Below are 13,896 nucleotides of genomic sequence, written 5' to 3' on the forward strand. Positions count from 1 at the left end.
AAGAGTTTCAGAAATGCTGATCATCTAGGCCTCTTAGAGAGGTCATATCTTAATCTGTAAGAGATTTCCAAACATGCAGAAAATTTGCCAAAAAAGGTTTATGATGACAGCATCTAAGATACATTTTTCAAGGTACAAGGGTTTCAGTGAATCAAACTTTGCATTTCTATCCATTTCCTCAGACCTGCAAATGTCTCATCTATTGAACTACAATGTTCTGGGGTCATGTTTTGTCTTGTTTTTATTTATCTATAGCTTATTGATGGAATGATCATTAAGAGCAAATGGTGGTCTTGTTCTTCTTTTATTGTCTTTTATTATTATTATTTCAGAGTATTTCGGGGTATACATGCTTTGGTTACATAAATTGTCTTTGCACTGCCCAACAAGCATGCCCATTCCCCAGACAGTGTGCACTACATTCATTAGGTGTGGATTTACCCATCCTCTCTTTCCCCTCCCACCTGCCCAACACCCTACGAATGTTACTTCTCATATGTGCACATTAGCGTTGATCAACTAGTACCAATTTAATGGTGAGTACATGTGGTGTCTGTCTTTCCAGAGATTCAGTATAGGTTAGATAATATTGAAGAATTAAAAAATATAGATTTAAAAAGTTACAGTCAATGAAAGCCTCTACCAAAGATTTATCTCTATTAAAGTTAGTAAAAGTCTTTGAACTCTCAATTGTATGTGAGTATGAAAGGTGGCCATGAGTCTGATATTAAAAAGCAGTTTTGAACCACACAAAGAGATCTGCCATTATAACTAAATTATGTAAGTTGTAGCTCTTTGGGATATTCTATGGCTTCAAAAAAACCTTGGTTATAAACAAATAATGAACCATGATTGTTTCTCATCCAGAGTATATTCGTGTCTTGCTCCTGATGGGGTTCAGGACATACTAACCCAAAATATGGCACGTTGGAATTTTGAATGTTTTAAGCTGAAGAAATTTGAGAAATAGCATGTGTAGAAAAAAGTTTCTGACCTGCCCCTGAAGCAGTTCATAAAACCCTAAGGTAAGAGGTACACTCCTCTATACCAGGAGGAGATCAACATCCTTATCTCCAAAGACAAAGGGACACAGGGGAATCTGAATGAACAGCCTCTGCTAAATTTCCCCTTTACTCAGCTTAGTCTATAACTTTTATCCTATCACATTCTTCTGTGGCTTTCTACTCTTCATCAAACCTAGCATAAAACCACTTAGGTTGAACTGTTTCTTTGAGTCTTCATATCCTTACAACGGCTCCTGTGTCACATAAAACTTACATTACATAAATGTATATGATTTTCTCTTGTTAATTTTTGTTGTTGTTGTTACAGGGGCTCCAGCAAATGAACTTAAGATGGGTAGCAAGAAAAGATATTTTTCCTCTACTCCACCAAATATAGAACTGAAAGAACCTAGATTATGCTTTGAATTTCAGATATGCCTACAAAAATCCAGTATGCATGGCATTTGTTACTCTTCCATTAAAAGGCATAGATATGAATGACTACAATGGCAAGCATTTGAAATACAATTAAAATGCCATTATTATGGTGTCACCATTTTAGAAACAATTTACATTGAAGTTATAGGTGCATCAAGAGTTATCTAAAATAGGATGAATACAAGCAAAAAGTTAATGATGTATGCAGTCATCATATTATAATATACTTTCCCCTCCTTTTTATACATATTTCAAATACATTTAATAACAGAATATGAGACCTTAAGAAAATGGTTTTCAACATGATCCTCCCTAATGAAAAGAAAAAACTAGTGGGCTTCTCCTGGACTAATTTGCCAGATAAACGAGATATAAAAGTATTAGACAACTCAAAAATAGCAATGTTTCTTATCTAAGTTCACCTTATGTCAATATATAGTTATGTCAACTGAAGAAATGATGAGGTTCATAAATTTCGAAAGGAGAGCTTTCTTTCTCATAAAGGGTTACAGACTGCAGAATGGGAAGCAGAGCCTCTGGCAGAAGTGGAGAGCACGTACATAGGGGAAACCATACAGGGAACAGGAATTTATGCTGAGTGGGGTGGCCGGATATACGTATTTAATAAGCTATGGGAAGAGTAATGAATATTTATGAAGGGAGAAACATAGGCATGCACAATTGAGCTTTGTGTCCCTTCATGAGTTCCATGTTCAGAAAATGGCAGCCTTAGCATAATCTGAGGGTGGCGTTTTCAGCCCTCTGGCATCAAAAGGTAAAGCAGAGGACACAAAAACCCTTTGTGCACATCCTCTATAGACTGGTCAAAACAACTCCATGATCACTGGTCTCTTTTCAGGGAGAAACACTGGTCAGTTGTGCTAAAACCCACAAACCCACAAAAGGAAGAAGCAGCATTAGGCAGTTGATTGATTGAAGTCAAGGGTGCAGCAAGTCTTTTCAAAAGGCTGGTTCTTTTTAACTCCTAGGGAAGAAAGTCTAATAGGGGTTAAGGAGGAGAGGATATAATGAGACATATCTGACCTCCCATCTCCTCATGGCCAGGAACTCAGTTTTAATATTTCTCTGGGATCCCCTTGGCCAAGAGGGGGTCCATTCAGTTGGTTTGGACAAGAGTGAGGGGGGTGTGTGTGTATGTTAGCATATTATTTTATTTCACATTCAGCATACATGCTATTATTAGAATGGTAAATTTACTCAAGTAATTTTCTATTTTAAAAAGTAGTACTTATGGAAACAGTACATACTAATTTTATTTAAACATTTATAGGCAATTTTCATTAAAATTTGTTCATTTTATTTGATGACATCGCTCATAGTATTTTTTAAAATACAAATTTATAATAAGCACAAAAAGAGCAGTATAAGTATGGAATATATTCATCTATGAATGGAAAATATAAGAATGTTTGTTTTCTAACCTAATCATTTAGGCTTCCAGTTAATCAAGTATGATGAATAACATAAATTATAAAGAACTGATCTCTTCATTCTCTAAGACAAATAGTTCAAAAAGAATCAGAAAAAAAATTCTGTAAATAAGAAAAGCCTAGCATAGTAAGCACTTCAATGCACTCTTCTAAAAATTCAAACAGTGAACATATACATAAAACTTCCTTTTTGATTTATAACTTCTTTATTTAAGACATAATCTGATCTCTGGATAAAAAAAAATATCTAAACCTCATTTTAATTAACATATATAGTTATTAAGTTTCTTTTAGAGTTGGCCTCTCTTCATGAACATAATTTTCAAGTTAAAGGTGTAAATGGTTAAACAAATAAAAAGTGAAGTGTATATGCACAATCTTTTTTTAAAGAACACTACTTGAGAAACGCAGTATATTTGTTAGGCATTTTTCTGGATTATCATAAAAAATCAGAAACTAAATTTTTAGAGATTAAATTTCTGAGGACACATGGATTTGTAAACAGTAGGAATATAGTATCAAAACCAGTTTGTTTTGACTTTTTCTTTTTTATTAACCAACCTGGCATTTCAAAAATTCTTACCATGGGGAATAATTTTGGCCTAAGTACAAAGCACTATACTATCATTTTAAAAATTGCACATATTTCTTGAGGATGGACTTATATTTTATTGTTTTTTAGAACACTCCCATAAATCATTTATATTTTAAATGCTGATTTAGCATCATAATCACTTTTCTGCCTCTAAGAAAGTTCTTCACAACTAAGTTAATTCATCTTTGTTTAGTTATGTTTTTATAGGTTAAATGACTGCTTTTATTTGACAGCTTAAGCACTTCAGAATTCATTATTGGTTTTAATGGTGTGATTTCATTGCAGTTCTCTCTGTGCTCATATAAAAGATGAGTAGTTTTGAAGTTTAAAAATAAGACTGAAAAGTTAAAAGCATTGTTCATATGATCAATAAAATATTTAGTAAATAAATATGTTTCTTAAAGCAAATAATCACATCTCTTTGCTTTATAAAAATAATTCTCAATATGCAATTCTAGTTGAGAATCAGAACTAGTTTTTATATAATATATATACAACATTATATTGGCTCTATTACAACTGTCTTGAAATAATGCTTATGTGTTAAAAATAATGAAAATTAGCTAAGTAAATTAATTGAGAGATGTAAATAAGGATGCTAATTTTCACATAAATAGGCCAAAATGATTAAACATGCTACATATAAAACCGTTCTAAGGTAGATTGAATCCATATGAAGAATTAAATTGATAATCTCGTAGGCATCATGAGTTCAGGAAGTTCAAATTTAATTAAATCTGTGCTTGGAAATGTACCTAGGACTAAAAGGTGAGTAAATGACTGAAGCAGCATTATCTGAAGTAGGAATACATAGAATGTAATTCCTCTGAAATGATCCTCCCTCCCCTGCCAGTAATCAGCAGTTAAATAAGGTTAGGAAATACTGCAAACAAAAATTCTTCTGGGATGGTCACAACCATAAGCATATTAATAATTCTGAAAAACTTCATGGATTTTAACAATAATTCTGTTTAATTCTATTCAAATTAAAATTGTTTGACTAAGGAACTTTAATCATATTCTTAAATTCTTACCAATAGTCTATGCAAAAACCCTTTCTGAAGCATTGCTATGGAATATATGCTATCAACAGTAGTAATAAGCATTCCTGTAGTTAACAAGAAAATATGTGTTATGTGCCAAGGTAATATGTTGAACACTTTAAAGGGATTATCTCATGCAATGCAGATGGCAGTACTGAGAAATAGATGATTACTATCCCCATTTCCAAGGGAAAAAACTAAGGTTATGAGAATTAAAATGACCAGCCAAAAGTTACACACAAAGTTGAATTTGCAAGAGAAATCTATGCATATTTCTTTTTAAAAATTTAAATTGACAAATAAAAATGGAATATATTTATGGTATACAATGTAATATTTTGATACATATATATATTGTTGTGGAATGATTAAATCAAGCTAAATAACATATCTGTTACCTCACATACTTGTTTTTGTTTGTGGTGAGAACATTTAAAATCTACTGCCTTAGCAATTTGGAAGTATAAAATACATTATTATTAACTAATAAATCTCTTTGCCATGCACAAATAAATCTCTTTGCTATAAAAAATTTAATATACTTGTAGATGCATCTTTGGAGTTATTTTTCCATTATTTTAGTACAACCTGCAGAATATTCCCATGGGAATATAAGAAGACTTCTGCCTATTCCTTGTACATTAAATGTCCAGAGCATCTTTAGTTATCATTCTCCTTCTTGAAAGTATAGAAACATTGCTGTTTCAAAGTTAATTCTTCAACTATTCTCTAAGAATAAATTTCAGTATATAAAAGAATTTTTTAAAGATATGATACAATCCAAACTGACAGTTTTAATGACTGTAATATTATGAAAAGATACATAAATGTAATAAATTAGAAGAAATTATTTTAATGGAAATACATTAACTATAGTCAATAGAGTGAAGAGAAACATTTGAAAGAAAATATGAAAGAAATATTTAAAAACCTCACATCTGATAAGAAGTTAATATCCAAAGTAAATAAGAAAGTCAAACAACTCAATAATGAGAAAACAACCCAATTTTAAAAATGGACAAATGATCTGAATGGACATTTCTCCCAAAAAGACATACAAATGGCCAACAGATGCATGAAAAAATGCTTAACATCACTAATAATCAGGACCATGCAAATGAAAACCACAATGAGATATCACCTCTCACCTGTTACAATGGCTATTATCAGAAAGACAAAAGATAGCAAACGTTGGTAAAGATGTGGGGAAAAGTGAACATTTGTACACTGTTGGTAGGAATGTAAATTAGCATAGTCATTATGGAAAAACAGTATGGCAGTTCCTCAAAAATAACTATTAATTATCTATAACTATTAATTATCTATAACTTAAAGAATTGTAAATTAGCTCAAAGGCAAAAAATTGTTAGGATCAGGTAATCAGGACAGGTACACTCTAAACAATGCTTGTGTAGTTTTCCACTTAATAAATCTAGTAAAATTTTTCTAAAGATATTCTAAATTTCCTTACAATTCTAGAGAGTGATATAATTGAAAAGTAATTCATAGAATCATGATTAGAGACAGCAGCTTATAGGATCAAGTTAAAGAGTATGAGGCCCAGAATGTAAAATACCAGGTCAGTAGTAAAAGGCTATATACCCATAATGTAGGGGCTGGGGCTAGAAGAAAGGATGGATGGATGGATGGAAAGAATGGGAGGGTCAGGCAAAAATGCCTACCGGAAGCTGCTGGTTTGCTGAGTGCAAAGGTCAGCTGAAAACAGCTGACCTGTATGGAAGTTGTTAAAGAAATTATCAAACAGCCCTGACTCTCTGCACATATCCTTGGAAATAAATACAGGGAGGAACCTAGGTGAGGAGGCCATTTTCTCCTTTAGATTTTGGTCTCTCCCCTTCTCTGTAAACACTATGTGTTTAGAGTAATTATTTGTTCCTTCACTACCAAACTCAGGAGTGGAAAAAAGTAGCCTAAACAAGTGGTGACCCCAACATGATTCAGGAGTCCGCACATCTAGTGAGCGTTTTCCTTGTCCAGACTACAAGGGAAATCATCTCGGTGAGGGACAATCCCGCCCGCTGCTTTGGGAATGGGACCCATGCGTGCAGTTTCGGAAGGGGGTTTCTAGAATGGGGAAGCACCTGACAAAAGATCAGCAAATTTATCTGCGCACTTTGCAACAACTCTTAAAAGCTGCCCAGCGTTCTTTCGAACCAAAAGCTTTACAACAACTCCTACGCGCAGTAAGACAGCATTAACCCTGGTTCCCAGATGAGGGCACCTTAGATTTAGAGCTCTGGGAACAAGTAGGGGAGATTTTTAAGAAGAATCTTAGGCAGGGGGTTCCGGTGTCCCTTGTCCTGTTAACTACATGGAATCTGGTACAAATAGCGCTGACTCCCTTACATGTTCCTGCGGATTCTAATCAGCTGGAACCCGCTCCTCCTCCTCCTGGCTGCCCTCTGCTCTGCCTGAGGAGCTGGTATTCCCTGTCAGAAAATTCCCAAATCCTGAGCCATTCTCTCCACTATCACCTTCTGCGTGTCAACAGGAGAAACAACTACCTTCTCCTCCTCCCCCTCTCAAAGGGGATCTCTATTTCTCCCCTGTTAAGCCATCTGCTTTTCAACATTGCCTATGAGAGTGTCAGTCTTTATGGGGATGAGATTTGCTAGAACAATGGAATTTTCTTCTAACAACCCAGTCTTTTATTAGGGGCCACTACTCAGGTGCATTCAATACAACCCACACCTGTACAATGGACTACTAATTCACCCATCTAAATAGAGCAGTAGCCCATTAAGCAGGATAAATTAAAACATTTAAAATCTCTTGTCCAGAACCAACTTAAAGCGGGGCATTCCTGTATTGGTCATACCTAAAAAGAATAATAGTGGCATTTACTACAGGACCTAAGAGCTCTTAATGCTATTATAGTCCTGATGGGACCGCTACAACCCGGTTTTCCCGAGCTGTCATTGATTCCAAGAGATTGGCCTTTGATTGTAATTGATTTAAAAAATTGTTTTTTCACAATTCCTCTATCGAAACAAGACTGGAAAAGATTGGCATTTTCTGTTCCTGCTTATAATGCCTAGCCGGTCAACAGGTATCATTGGAAAGTCTTTTCACAAGGAATGTTAAATAGTCCCACTATTTGTCAATATTATGTTCATCAAGCCCTACTCTCTTCTCGGCGCCAGTTCCTATCCGCTATCATCTATCACTATATGGATGACACATTATTAGGAGCTTCTACTCAAGCAGAATTATTATCATTTTTTGCTCATGTACAAACATATACTGCCATCCATGGGCTGCAAATTGCCCCAGACAAAATACAACTTGCCCAACCTGGCTCTTTCTTGCATTCACTGCGACCCCAGCAAATAGCAATCTCCTTGCCTTCTCCCCTGACACTACATTCATTACAACTTTTGGGACATGCGAATTGGATCCCTCCCACTTTAGGAATCATTAACCAATGAATACATCATCTTACTAATATATTAAAGGTGATCCAGATCCATCTTTACCTCGTTAACTAACATCTCTGGCATTACAGGAATTCCACGCTATCAAGGAAGCCCTTAATCACTGTCAGCTGTGAGGTATCAACTCAGACAAATCCATTCTTTTATTTATCTTCAACACCCGCTATCTCCAACTGCTCTTATAGGCCAATTAACACCTCGCATCTCTCCTTTGGAATGGCTACTTCTACCTCACACTTCCTCCAAAATCTTTTCTCCCCTTCTAGATCTCTTTGCCTCTTTAGTCATTAAGGGATGCTGTAGTACACAACAATTGTTTGGATTAGATCCACACATCATGTATCTATTCCTAAAAACTGCTTTGAAGCAACTTTACATAATTCTTTACTTTGGCAATCAGCCCTTGCAAGTTATGTAGGTTATCTTTTCTTCCATTACCCCTCCATTTCTCTCCACTCTCTCCTTACTTCCTGTACAACTGTTTACAAAACTCTCCCCTACACCTCTTCCCACAGCCAGGACAGTGTTCATAGATGGCTCACGATCATCATCTAACACAAGGATTGCATGGAAAGATAGTGATTGGAAATATTTATCCATCTCCGGTTTTCCCTCCACTCAACAAGTAGCATTAGGGGCGCTTATCTTAGCTTTAAAAACATTTCCATTAGAACCTCTAAACATCATCACTGATTCCCATTATGTATTCTATTCCATTCTCCATATTGAAAATGCTATCATTAAGGATATTCCTAATCAAACTTCAACAATTTCTTGTTCTACATCACTTATTAGATATCTGGCGACACCCCCTATTTATTTCTCATATTTATACTTATACTCCTTTGCCTCTGGCAGACCTCTGACAGAAGGAAATAATGCCGTTGATTGTCTCGTTTCCTACCACCCATATTCCACTAATGTGTTAACATGGGGAAGAGAATATGTTTGTGTTCAGACTTCTACAGGTCCCGAGTGGTTCCCCTTCAGACGAGTTCACCTACATGATGAGCTGGATTCCACAAATGAAACATCTCTCTCTCCAGCCACTGCCAGCGGGGGTCCTGCCGTGACAGACACTTAACACCCAGGATCACCGTGAGGTCAATTGAGACAACTAGAGACACAGATCTCAGCTATGATAACATAATTGGGGGTTCCTCCTCCGACCCCAGGGAACACTTTTCTGGTGTATTTGGTTATTGTTGCCTGTAATAGCACTCAGATACCCCGAGGGCTGCTTTACAGCCTTTTTCTCCTTTTATTTATCCCTGGCAGTACAGCCACAGTTCAGTGGACTCGTGTTTTAAACCCTCCTGTGTTTAAGTCCCTAACATGATGGGACTCGGAGATCCCTCTGTCTACCAATGACTTGACACAGACTGAGGAGTGTGGCTGCCTCCACGTTCCTGGCAGAGAAATGAAACAGACTGGCTTAATATGACAGAATCAGTGGATTATCATTCCTCTAATCCTTTTATGGGTGTTACCAAATTGCATAATACAACATGGTGCATTCCCATGACCACCTAAAAATATATTATCAACCAGGCGTGCTTGGTCTTGTCACTTTCTGTCTCTTATTTTCCAGGACGGATCCGCCAATTGATGATCTCCCAAAGCCATTATGAAGAGACACTTGCTGAAGCTTGCATCTCTCTCTCTCCTACTCAGACTCCCTCTCTAATTTTAAATATACAAAAAGGGGGACATGTAGGGGCTAGGCCTAGAAGAAAGGATGGATGGAAGGATGGATGGATTGATGGATGGAAGAACGTGAAGGTCAAGTGAAAACGCTTGCCCGAAGCTGCTTGTATGCTGAGTGCAAAAGTGAGCTGAAAACAGCCGACTTATATGGGAGTTAAAGACAGTAGCAGACGGCCCTGACCCTTTGCACGTGTCCTTGGAAATAAATACGGGGAGGAACCTAGCTGAGGAGGCCATTTTCTCTTTAGATTTTGGTCTCTACCCTTCTCTCTAAATGCTATGTGTTTCGAGTAATTATTCATTTCTTCGCTACGGGGCTCAGGAGGGAAAAAGTTTCTGCAACATCAGAACGTTTTTGTAAAAACAAAATCACCGTCTCTGTTCATTGAAAAATTCATCATCTTTTTCCTCTCAAATATGACTGTACTCCGGTTTCCTACAAAATAAAGGTAAAGCTTTTATTTTCAGACTATGAGGGCCCATTATTAGAAAACTCTGGATTATCGAATCTCACATCTTCTTTAGTCACTTCTAAATCACCCAACTATGTTTTCTCCATATTGTTTTCTTCCCAAACTGTGCTGTGGCATTTTTATGCAATTTATAGAACGTATTGACCATATCAAAAATATAAACTTAAGTATCTTCTGCTAAATATTTCTCTTTAAATATTTCATCAATTGTTTTTTTTTTTAAAAATTACTTTTGAAGATAAAATCTTTAAGGTAGTGCTAGGAAATAGTCAGTCATTGAGTAAAGGTTTTAATAGAAGTTTGAAAATGGAACTTAGAGGTTTAATTTAGTCACTGATATTTTGATTCCTGAGTCAGGATTATGGCAAAAAAAAAAAAATGTAATGATAACAAAAAAAATTGAAGTTTTTGAGTCACAGAGCAATGACAATGAGATTTAAGACTATTTACTAGCCAAGTCACTACTCTTAAGTCTGCTGGGGTTGCAAAACTATCATTTATATAATGAGAACACACTGAATAGCTAACATGTGACCAGAAAAGAGATATAATTTCTAAATTCCATCATTTAGACCAGTTGGATAATTCTGGTCAAGACACTCTCCCCACCAAGATAATAACCTGATTCATCAAAGATTAGTTTTATATATTAGAAAGCTTACTTTATAAAAAATTATTTACTTGTGATTTTAACTCTTTGGTTCATATCTCTGCAGAATCACACAAACCAATCTTTTAGATTGTCTAGTGAAATGTCTCCCTTAAGGGAGAATGACACTAAGAGCCTGAGAAATTAGGAGCAGCTCTAAAAACATAGAATAGATGATGATGACATGGAAGGAAATGGACAATAACTGTACCCTGCCACACATAGATTATCTCAATAAATTCTACATAGGCATATATATATAATGTACATATGCATCACATATAATATATGATGTTAAAACATGTCAAACTTTATATGATTAAATCTGAAATTATAAAAATAATATAAAATCCAATTAACTGGATACTGTAAATTGTCATTTTTTCCCTTTCAAATTCTATTTGAAAATAAAATCACATTTTTCATACGCTTCTGATTTGGTACATCTAAATTCCTAAATCTGTTTTATATATCACAAATGGGTTTTATATTTAGTAAAAAGAGATTTTACTAGAAAAAATATTCATTCATATTAAAATATGAAAGTTCCTTGCTTACCCTGCTTCAAAATACTTCACAGTTCCATGAGTAACTCTAGGCAATTGTTTTTGAAAAACAAAGGAATTGTATTAATATTTGTATAATTTACATTTGAGAAAATTTTAGTTAAAGGGATAACATTTAATGAGCCAAATAAATAATGATGGATATTAAGATGAATATTAAGGAAATGTGTAGTCTTTATATGAAGAAGTTAAACTCGGAATTTTGGCATGTTGAGAGAAAGACTGGGAAAAAGTCACCTATTAATTCCAGTGGGAGACACTTTGGAAAATATTTCTCCTTTGCTCAACCATGTGCCAATACAATATTCAAAGTAGTTGCCTCCAAACACAGTGGCTCCGTTTACTGCTCTGAGTTAGGCAACATTCACATAGCTGTGTTAGCATCTGGGAACTCAAGAGAGCATGAAGATGGATGAGGGAAGAGTCAAGTGGTGGAACACAAATGCACATGAGCTGGAAGCAAAAACAATAGTCTAAGCTGCTAAAAGGAAAGGAAGTAATTCACTTTAAAAATTCTCAATACACCTGTTTATTTCTGAAATTCTTTGGCTTTTTCAAACAGATGTGTGCAATACCAATGTACAAAATGTAAGAAAATGGAAATACAGCACATTGGAAAATTTGTTATAAACAAAAGTGAATAAAGTGATTTGTGTGTGTGTGTGTGTGCACCTTTTAGAACTTAATATGTCCTCTAAAATAATTAAACTGTCCTACAAGTTTATGGTAGACATACATTTTGGGCAATAAGATGTTTCTTCCCATTTTTCTGAGAGGAGTAGGGAACTGTAATCTTTATCACCCTGCAGGTACATTTGTACATATTAAAATGTTAACAGTTTCTAAGACTACCTTCACTAAGCAAAAACTAAAGCAGGAAAGAGTAACAAAATAAATGCTCGATCTACCTTGACATTACACATTTTAATTGCACAAGATTTGGATAAAAGAATAAAATAGCAATAGTTTAAGGCTGTTTTGTGTCTGCATTTATTTCCAAAGTTTAATGTAAAAAAATTAGAAATAGCTTGTAAGTAACTCCATTCCCTTCAACATACATATACAGAAACAATGGTACATTGCAGCTGGGGTATGATATCCTGACCAATAGGTATGAAAAAGAAAGAAATGTTGATGTATCCAGCTATAATTTTGTATTTGTCTATTTTTCCTTTCAGTTCTATCAGTTTTTGCCTCATAAATAGTGCCACTAAGAATAACCTTTTTTAAGAATCTCTCAGTTGCACATGCACATACGTTACTGTTATATGTGTATCATCATACAGTATGTTTATGTATATATGTATATGTATATATGTATATATGGTTCAATCTAATTGTTGTAGGTGGTTGAATATTGTTAATAAATGAGTCTCTTCCTATGGACAGCTGTAAAAACTTTGCAACACATATCAATAAGGGTAGGCTAGGTTTTGCTGTGGCTAAAACAACTTCAAAATTTTAGTGGCTTGAAATGACACAGATTAGTTTTCGACTCACACCATGTTCATTGTGAGTCAGCTATGGCTGTGCTTCTTGTTGCCACTGTCCTTCTGGGATCCAGGTTGGTGGTAGTGTTACCATGAAAGATAATGACGGCTGCTCAGAAGTGACGATTAAGAGCATAGGCTCTTATACCTATGTCCAGCAGTGGTGCATTATCTCTATTCAAGTTTGTTTGACGAAGACAAGTAAAATGGACCCTCCTGATATCTTTGGGTTGGTTATATAAGTGTTTTCACAAGGAAAGAAATCTTATAGTAATGACTATGTGGGGTTCAACCTATAAATTTCACCTAATAAGGGTAGACAGTATAATTGTGTTGAACATATTTTATGAACTCTGTGCTTAAGAAAATCATCAGTTTATAATTATACTCCAACATAGTTGCTATTTTGTTTACCATGTTTTAGCTTACTTATGTTTACTGTTTGTGTATTATAATTCTAAGGTAAATGGTATTAAAGACATTCAGGAATTTATGATAGAAATAAAAACATAGAATTAAAAACCAACTAAAATTGATAAGATTTTTATTGCTCCTTTTAAATATTGTAAACATAAATGTTAGTAATCAAAGGAAACAAAAATGAAAAACTTTAGACTGGAATTTCTTTCTGATAGTGTACATAATTCATAATTGCCTGGAACTTCCTTTGATGCTATGTCCAAGTCAGAATAAAAAAAAATAAGTTTTAAATCAACATATTTGTTTCAACAACAATCACTGGCATGTTATTGCCGATGTTCAATGTATTTGGAGATCAAAATTTATGATAAAAAGTTGAAAATAACAAACATTCAAATATGTAAACAGAATGGCAAAACTATTCTTTTAAATCACATAGTTAAATGGCAAAATGTAATCAATATAGTTCATGGGCATAAAACAATTTAAGAAGTAAAAGCTTCTGGAAGGAGTACAAATAAAGTAAGCAGCAGTTAGAAAATACTATCAATGTTAGTATTTTGTAAGAAAATAGTTTCAAAGAGAAATATTTACATAAAAGCTTT

Source organism: Eulemur rufifrons, chromosome 15 (genome assembly GCF_041146395.1).
Source record: "Eulemur rufifrons isolate Redbay chromosome 15, OSU_ERuf_1, whole genome shotgun sequence".
NCBI classification, from domain to species: Eukaryota; Metazoa; Chordata; class Mammalia; order Primates; family Lemuridae; genus Eulemur; species Eulemur rufifrons.